Consider the following 9,920-nt stretch of genomic DNA (forward strand, 5'->3'; position numbering starts at 1 on the left):
GGTTATTTTATTGACCATAAATATTGAAAAATATTGTTTTCTCTTAAATAGATAACGACTCTGTCTCATCCAGGTTGTTGAGCAAAACTGAGTTTCTTGACCCATCTAAAGTTTTCCTGTTAACTGTGACAAAAGGGGAGAGAAAGGTCGAAGAATGGATGAGTGAATGATGCATTGTGATACCTGGTGTTCTTACAATGAAGTGAAGTGAAGTGAGGTCACTCAGTTGTGTCCGACTCTTTGCGACCCCATAGACTGTAGCCTACCAGGGATCCCATCCATGGGATTTTCCAGGCAAGAATACTGGAGTGGGTTGCCATTTCCTTCTCCAGGAGATCTTCCTGATCTAGGGATTGAACCCGGGTCTCCCGCATTGTAGGCAGATGCTTTACCATCTGAGCCACTAGGGAGCAGCCAAACGGTAGTCACCACAAAATCTGACCCGTACAGGGATTGAACCTGTGACCTTGGCATTATTAGCACCACGCTCTAACCAACTGAGCTAACTGGCCAGATACCTTCTTATAATAGAGATTGCCAACAAAGGGAAAGTGCAGCATTTGCCTGCCAGGATATCTAAACTGAGGCTTCCCAGGTGGCACCAGTGGTAAAGAACCCATCTGCCAATACAGGAGACACAAGAGATGCGGGTTTGATCCCTGGGTCAGGAAAATCCCCTAGAGGAGGTCATGGCAACCCACTCCAATATTCTTGCCTGGAGAATCCCATGGACCGAGGAGCCTGGTGGGCTACAGTCCATGGGGTTGGAAAGAGTCAGACCTGGACCCAACTGAAGTGACTTAGCATGCATATATCTAAACTGAGTGTAGCCTCAGGATAGGATAAAGCAAGCACTTCTTTCTCTTTCCAGGTGTGTCCTCAATGAGACTGAATTGCAGATCACACTGTCATAGTAACCTAGGGTCGCTCTAAGTGAATAGTGCTATTGTTGCTGGATATTTCTACATCTTCTTTACCCCTTTCAAGGTGCTATGGTAATTTCGAGGCATCCCTTCAATACTTGGGTATCTACCTAGCCTGGGTGTCATGGTAACATTTTCTGGGTTGTTTGTTTACACAGCTTCTAAGTGCAGAGCTGTCTCCCCAGAGCATCTCAAGATTATTTCACATTAGAGAAAACAGCTACCTGGGACTGAGCTGATTTATAAGTTGCTTCCTTTAAGTAACCTCCAGAACACACTCTTGTTTCTGGTTTGCCTAGCTTTTTTATGAAAGCGTGGGTACGGGGTGTGGGAGGAAGCAAGCTTTGCCAAATAATGTAATGTGGTCTCTGCCCAAGTCCATTGATTCCTTGCACTACAATGTGCTTCTTTGGTATTTTTTGCAGAATCCATGGACTTGGTTTTGAAATGAGGTTTGGTGAAGGTGCAGGTTATGAAAAGAAGTATTAGAGATAAATGTGTTTTTACCTAAGAGTCCAGGCTACTTGTTTGCCAAAAGCTGGCAGAAAACCAAGAAAAAAAAAAAAAGAATATAGACTTATCAGGGTATTGGAGTGGAAAGCAGAGGGCAAATATATACAGGATTATAGTGTTAAAAATGCATGAGGGCAAGAGAAATAGCTCTTGGTTTTTGAAATGTGTTATACATATATGTGCTTTTTTTCTTTCCCTCATTTCCCCACACACACTCCATATGAAATTCTTGATGCTATAAGAGACACTCTTTGCCACACAATGAGTATTTGTGTGAACCGTATTGTGGGCTAGGGCGGCTGAGCATTCTCGTTCTGGCTAGTTAATTGGGGCTGAAAAGGAAATGCCTAGACCTGCCTGTAAAAAGTTTCCCAACTATTCCTTTTGCAGCTGTTCTACCTGAGAGTGGGTTTATAAGCCAAGATCTGGTGTGGGGTGGCAACAGTGGTTAGGAGGTCCGCCAGCAGAGGAGGCCCCCTTCAGAGACGCCTTCCACACCTGTGCTTCAGGAAATAAAATTTCCTTTGTTATTTCTCCCTCTTCTGTTTTCACTAGTGTAACAGTGTGAGTTATTGAAAAGTTAATTGGGGTCCTGTCCTTTTTGCAGACCTGCAGTCTTCCACAAAAAGAATGAGAAGGTAAGTTTTTCTCCCCTTTAAGTAAAAGTAACATAAGCAGTGCTACCGCAAGAGTGGGTCCAGGGACCAGTGGCGTCACCCAGGAGCTTGTTAGAAGTGTACAGTCTCGGGGGACTTCCCTGGTGGGCCAGTGGCTAAGACTCTGTGCTCTCAGGGTAGGGGGCCTGGGTTCCATCCCTGGTCAGCAGTATCTAGGGAACTAGATACTGCTTGCCATAGCCAAGAGTTCACATGGTAGAACTAAAGATCCTGTGTGCTGCAACTAAGACTCGGCACAGTGGAAGAAATAAATATGTGAAAAAAAAGAAACGTACGTTTTCTGGAACTTCCTGGTGGGCCAGTGGCTAAGACTCTGCACTCCCAATGCAGGGGCTCATGTTCAATCCCTGGTCGGGGAACTAGATCCTGCATGTTGACACTAAAGGTTCTGTATGCTGCAGTTAAGACTAGGTACAGCTAGATAAAGAAATAATAATAAAAAAAAGAATTGTACATTCTCTAGCCCCACCTCAGGTTGACTGAAGAAGAATCTCTGTGGTAGAGGCCTGCAATCTGTGTTTTAATAAATTCTCCAGGGAGTTTTAGTGTGTGAGAAGGAGTGGTGGAGGGAAGAGACTGCCTTGGTGTTCAGAGTCCGTCACAAGTGTATTTTGCTGGATTGTCCCAGAGAGATGAAAGCGCTTGGCAACTGGTACCCATGCCCCAGGAATGCCCCAATAAGTGGCAGAACCTCCAAGGAGAGGCCCTGGGGACACCTGAAGTCAGATCACCAAACACGTGGCTTTGAGAGTGGCAGTGGAGATCCTGGCTCTGACTTTAGCTTGGAAAGTATGGACCCTGCCGGAAGAGCCATCTCTTGGTGTGCCAAGTGACTGTGGGCAGTGAGCAACTTGTGGGGAGTCACAGCTCCCCCTGTCCACAGTTCTCAGACTGCCTCAGCCCAGAGTACTCAGATAATCTCAGGAAAGTGAGGGCAGGTCCCCATAAAATGCCTCAGATTGAATTTTCTTCCAATTTTGGCTTGAATGGAGCAAGATACTTCAGTTTCAAAAACAAATACAATATACACTCATGTATATTATAAAAAACACTCATAAGCATAATAGTAGGAAGAAATAGTTTTCAAGAAGGCTAGTCACATATGGCTTGTTTGAATTGAGATGTGCTGTTAGTGTGAAATACACACTTTATTTGGAAGAGTTAGACTATACAGTGGAAGTGAGAAATAAATTTAAGGGACTAGGTCTCATAGAGTGCCTGATGAACTATGGACAGAGGTTTGTGACATTGTACAGGAGACAGGAATCAAGACCATCCCCAAGAAAAAGAAAAAAGCAAAATGGCTGTCTGAGGAGGCCTGACCAATAGCCGTGAAAAGAAGGGAAGCGAAAAGCAAAGAAGAAAAGGAAAGATACACCCATTTGAATGCAGAGTTCCAAAGAATAGCAAGGAGAGATAAGAAAGCCTTCCTCAGCGATCAATGCAAAGAAATAGAGGAAAACAATAGAATGGGAAAGACTAGAGATCTCTTCAAAAAAATTAGAGATACCAAGGGAACATTTCATGCAAAGATGGGCTCAAAAAAAGACAGAAATGGTATGGACCTAACAGAAGCAGAAGATATTAGGAAGAGGTAGCAAGAATACACAGAAGAACTGTACAAAAAAGATCTTCACGACCCAGATAATTATGATGGTGTGATTACTCTCACTCACCTAGAGCCAGACATCCTGGAATGTGAAGTCAAGTGGGCCTTAGAAAGCATCACTACGAACAAAGCTAGTGGAGGTGATGGAATTCCAGTTGAGCTATTTCAAATCCTGAAAGATGATGCTATGAAAGTGCTGCACTCAATATGCCAGCAAATTTGGAAAACTCAGCAGTGGCCACAGGACTGGAAAAGGTCAGTTTTCATTCCAATCCCAAAGAAAGGCAATGCCAAAGAACACTCAAACTACCACACAATTGCACTCATCTCACATGCTAGTAAAGTAATGCTCAAAATTCTCCAAGCCAGGCTTCAGCAATACGTGAACCGTGAACTTCCTGATGTTCAAGCTGGTTTTAGAAAAGGCAGAGGAACCAGAGATCAAATTGCCAACATCCCTGGGATCATCGAAAAAGCAGAGAGTTCCAGAAAAACATCTATTTCTGCTTTATTGACTATGCCAAAACCTTTGACTCTGTGGATCACAATAAACTGTGGGAAATTCTGAAAGAGATGGGAATACCAGACCACCTGACCTGCCTCTTGAGAAGCCTGTATGCAGGTCAGGAATCAACAATTAGAACTGGACATGGAACAATAGATTGGTTCCAAATAGGAAAAGGAGTACGTCAAGGCTGTATACAGTCAGCCTGTTTATTTAACTTATATGCAGAGTACATCTTGAGAAACGCTGGGCTGGAGGAAGCACAAGCTGGAATCAAGATTGCTGGGAAAAATATCAATCCTCAGATATGCAGATCACACCACCCTTATGGCAGAAAGTAAAGAAGAACTAAAGAGCCTCTTGATGAAAGTGAAAGAGGAGAGTGAAAAAGCTGGCTTAAAGCTCAACATTCAGAAAACTAAGGTCATGGTATCCGGTCCCATCACTTTATGGCAAATAGATGGAGAAACAGTGGAAACAGTGTCAGACTTTATTTTTTTGGGCTCCAGAATTACTGCAGATGGTGATTGCAGCCATGAAATTAAAAGACGCTTACTCCTTGGAAGGAAAGTTATGACCAACCTAGACAGCATATTAAAAAACAGAGACATTACTTTGTCAACAAATGTCCATCTAGTCAAGGCTATGGTTTTTCCAGTGGTCATGTATGGATGTGAGAGTTGGACTATAAAGAAAGCTGAACACCGAAGAATTGATGCTTTTGAACTGTGGTGCTGGAGAAGACTCTTGAGAGTCCCTTGGACTGCAAGGAGATCCAACCAGTCCATCCTAAAGGAGATCAGTCCTGGGTGTTCATTGGAAGGACTGATGTTGAAGCTGAAACTCCTGTACTTTGGCCACCTGATGCAAAAGAACTTATTCATTTGAAAAGACCCTGATTGTGGGAAAGATTGAGGGCAGGAGGATAAGGGAATGACAGAGGCAAGTGGTTGAATGGCATCACTGACTCAATGGACATGGGTTTGGGTGGACTCCGGGAATTCGTGATGGAAGGGGAGGCCTGGCGTGCTGTGGTTCATGGGGTTGCAAAGAGTCGGACACAACTGAGTGACTTAAGTGAACTGAACTGAAATACAAAGAAGAAAATGTAAAATAGTGTATTAAGATTCTTGTTGGTTGCATGTTGAAATAATATTTTCGATATTTTGAGTTATTGATTTAAATAAAATATGTTTTTAAAATTTAAAAAAGAAGGCATGTCCAATATGAGAAGGATCTTTTTCCTGCTCTGTTCAGAATAAAAATAGTGAATTCTTACATCTGAAATCTTCTGAGAATTGTCCCACAGAAGGTTTTTTAGCAAGTTCTGGTTAACTAGCCAGCAAAAATGCAGGAGATGTGGCTCAGTGGTAAAGAATCCTCCTGTCAATGCAGGAGACCTGGGTTCAGTCCCTGGGTCGGATTCTTCCCGTGGAGAAGGAAATGGCAACCCACTCCGGTATTCTTGCCTGGAGAATCCCATGGACAGAGAAGCCTGGCCGGTACAGTCCATGGGATGGCAAAAGCTGACAAAAAGGAAAACATATATTCCCTTTATTTGTTTCTGTATGAAAAAATTTTTAAATGCAATTGTATAGAAAATGGACTTGTTATGACTGGTTGCTTTAAGGTTGAGCTGAGAACCTCATCTGTGTTACAGTAAAAAGATGAGACTTTTTAGTGGGAGCCTTGGACTTGACGCTCAGCTGTATGACCTGAGACTAGGTGACTTTATTTTTCTGTGACTGGGTTTCACCATTGTCTTCTAAAGATTCCTTTCATAAGATTTTTATGTAATTCACTCCTTCTCAGGATAAAGTTTTCTTCTTTGGTATCACCAACTGAGAATGGCCTTCCCTGACCTCCATATTTAAAATATGCCCCTCTCTTCTCCCAGTGCCGTTCTGTCCCCTTCTTCTGTTTAGCTTTTTCTTGGCATTTACCTGAAATTGTGTTATATATTCATACCCTTGCTTGTTTATAGCCTGTTTTCTGTGCTAGAAAGTAATCTCCATGAGGGTACAGAAATCTTTTGTATCTTATTCATCCTTGTACCTCCTTGAGTAGAAGATTGCTAGGCAACAGTAGGCTCTCATTCGTATTGGTTGAATGAATAAATGATCTATAATATGGTTACATAGCCTAGATCTTCTGGTACTTTTGTGATGATTTGTTGTTGTTTAGTTGCTAAGTTGTGTCAAACTCTTTTGAGACCCCATGGACTGTAGCCCACCAGGCTCCTCTGTCCATGGGATTTCCCAGGCAAGAATACTGAAGTGGATAGCCATTTCCTCCTCCAGGGGATCTTGCCAACCCAGGGATGGAACCCGCATCTCTTTCATTGGCAGGAGGATTCTTTATCACTGAGCCACCAGGGAAGCCCTTGTGATGATTAGATAAACCAAGCCTGGTGGACGCGTGTGCATGTCTTTTTGCGGAAGTTACCTAGTAATAGGGTTGAGGACGTGGGCTTTGGAGTTAGAGAGATTGGGTTTGATACCTGGTTCTATTGTTGGCCAGTAAGAGTAACCTGGGGCAGGCTATGTTATCCCTGTTGGCCCATTTCTTGTCTGTAAAATGGACTAATCACACCTGCATTATGGGCTTGGTATGAAAATTAAATAAAATAATGTAGGCTTAGCAAAGTGCACACTGCTTATGAAATAGAGTGAATGAATGAAGCTCATGGAAGTAGTTTGATAAAGGCATAAACCTATGGCAATGTAAAATGTTATCATTCATATAATTAATAATAATAAGCTCCAATGTACCTCCTGTATGAGGTCCTAGTGCCTATTTCACACAGGCAGAGGAATATCCCCAGCAAACTTTGTAAGAACTGCCCACATCATATGCTGTGAAACACTGAACACAGCCTTTCCCAACTCCAGTATCCTGTGAAAACATTTATTATAACCTGTCTCACATGAGGGAAGAGAAACAACCCCAGACTCTGGAATGCATGTCACGTGACCTCTATTCTAATTCTTGGTCTGTCACTAATATGCTTTGTAATTCTTGGCAAAGTAATAATTTCTAGATCCCAGCATTTTCATCTTCAAAATAAGGACAAAGAGTAAGTAAATGATTGTGATGGCTTTTTTCAGTTGTAAATATTCCATTAACATACTTTCTTATACCTTATTTATAAGGGACTTTTATTTTGATTTCCTGAGACCCCTTTAAACCACATCATGGACCAGCCAAGTGATCCTGAAACATCAGCTTAACACCTCCTATAAAAACTCCAGGACCTCACAGAGCTTCATTCCTGATGCCGTAACTTTTATTAAGATACCTTATTGAAATTGGAGGTTGTAAATATTTAAGCTGCAGTCATTCAGTCTCCAGTTTTTTTTAATATTGGGAGGACTTTAAAATATTGATATTTGATAAGAGAATCAGGGGTGTGAAGTTTTCTTTTCCTAAATGAAGTTCAATTTTATTTCATGAGAGAAACTTTTTTTAAAAAATGGTATTATAAAAGGATTGTGGGAAGTAGAGTCAGAGTGGGAGATGCTGCCCCAAATGGGCTTAGAATCAGCACTTTCGTTTCAAAGATGCTCTGTACAACATATGAGCATGAGTCAAACGAAATAAAAAGAGTCCATATAACATGTCTTATAAAATAAATTTCCAAAAAGGAAAAACTTTAAAAAATATTTTTAAATGTTTAAAAAAATATTTTATGTATTTATTTATGGCTGCATTGGGTCATTGCTGGGGTGCAGGGCTCAGTAGTTTGCTGTAGCTGATGCACGTAGGGTTAGTTGCTCTGCGGCGTGTGGAATCCTAGTTCCCCGTGCCTGCATGCTCAGTCACTCAGTCGCGTCTGACTCTTTGCAGCCCCCATGAACTGCAGCCTGCCAGGTTCCTCTGTCCATGGGATTTCCCAGCAAGAATATTGGCGTGGATTACCATTTCCTTCTCCAGGAGACCTTCCCGACTCAATGTCCTCTTCATTGCAAGGTGGATTCTTAATCACTGGACCACCAAGGAGGTCCCATGAAAGTGAGACACTTTTAAACAGATGTCAAGCTGCCCATCTGCCTGACTCTTCTTGATTCAAAAAACAAAGAGCTCCGCATCAAAGGCCTCCTGGCTGACCATCATTTCTTTCAACAGTAGACAGAGAAATCCTATGGAAACCAAGTTCAGTTCAGGGTTCCCTGGCCCTCGTAAGCTGCAAAACCTCAGCTCCTGGTTTGGCTGATGCCCTTCCCTGAGGCCATGAAGTTTATTCTTGAGCCCTTAACAATACTAAGACTCTCCATGGCTTTGAGCCACTGTCTTGAACTAATTTTTCCCCTTGTTGTCCTCCAATTTGATAATTGCCTGGATTACACAAACTGATACTTGATTGTTCCCGAACATATTCCTGATATACATACAAAATGATGCTTGGTTTATTATTTATGTAACTCTTTCCACTTATGTCAAAATTTCTTATATTTTTGTCTTCTCACTTATATCAAAAGTTATTATATTTGGGGACTTCCCTGGGGTCCAGTGGTTAGGATTTTGCCTTCCAATGCAGAGGGTTTGGGTTCAATCCTTGGTTGGGGAGCTAAGATCACACATGCCTCATGGCCAGAAAACTTAAACATAAAACAGAAACAATGTTGTAGCAAATTCAATGAAGACTTTAAAAATGGTCCACATTGAAAAACAGTTTTTTTTAAGTTATTATGCTTTATTGGTATCGCTCACCAAAATCTTGAGCTGATGATCAGAAGAGGTTATAGAGAGAGCAAACACTTGAAAAACAGGTTGATGAAGTGACTGGATCTGCAGAGAACCAGCATGACGTTCCATGTCGCATGGCTATCCAATGTTAATGTGTACTGATGAGCACCAAGGTGATAGAGGTCTTTTTAAAAAAGGAGATAAGAGGCTCAATAGAGCATTTTAATGCAGCCTCATCTCACTCATCCTCAATTATTAGGGCTATGTTCGCCACTGTTTTTTAAAAATGTGCATGCAAATGGGATCATTAGTCTATAATGAATGCTGCTTGTCCCAGGGAGCTCCGCAGTGGCCTCTGGGTGATGTGAAGGACACTGTCTGCATTGGTTGCCCTGTGTTCTCACTACTGTTTTTTACTGTGTGCAGTGAGCATGGGCATTACATGGGCTTCTGTTCCCTGCCATGCTTCGGCGCTTCCTTCCCGTGAGCAGGCAGTCTAGTCAAATTTAAAGGGATCCCACTCTTCCAAAGAGATCAAAACAAGTGTTCCAAGAGCATTTTATATTTTTCTTGTGCATATCAAGTGCCTTGCTTAGTGCCTTCCTGTATAGAATTGAGTCAGGCCTTCATCCGGGCTGTTGTCCATTTGAGGGAATAAAAGTGTCCAACCACAAACAAAGGCTCAAACTTGTTAGCATATGATTTTGCATATGATTTGCATGTTAATGGCCGGATGTCAAAACACACAGTCATGTACCTGTCCCTGTTCCTTCCCCTCTATTGTCAAGATGGGCTGATTAGTCTTATTAAAATTAACTCTCAGGCTTCTCCCAGTCTCAACCCCAACAAAATGAAAAGCAGTGACAGTGACACAAGATGTTGTAAATTGTTCTGATTCTGCTGCAGGATCTGTCATCGTGATGGTGAAAAGCTAAAGTGAAGAAGTCAGTTGTATGGATGAAATTTTCAAATTTGAGATGGGAGATTGATTTTTATTAACCTTACTC

The 9,920-nt window shown here is 42.0% G+C and overlaps 1 non-coding gene across 1 annotated transcript; it reads right to left on the reverse strand.

Annotated features, from left to right (window-relative positions):
- Positions 1-438: 438 nt before the first annotated feature.
- Positions 439-512, reverse strand: TRNAI-AAU (transfer RNA isoleucine (anticodon AAU)). Its single transcript has one exon. It is a non-coding gene; the product is annotated as a tRNA-Ile (tRNA).
- Between the last annotated feature and the right edge of the window lie 9,408 nt (positions 513-9,920).

Source organism: Bos taurus, chromosome 23 (genome assembly GCF_002263795.3).
Source record: "Bos taurus isolate L1 Dominette 01449 registration number 42190680 breed Hereford chromosome 23, ARS-UCD2.0, whole genome shotgun sequence".
In the NCBI taxonomy this organism is placed as follows: Eukaryota; Metazoa; Chordata; class Mammalia; order Artiodactyla; family Bovidae; genus Bos; species Bos taurus.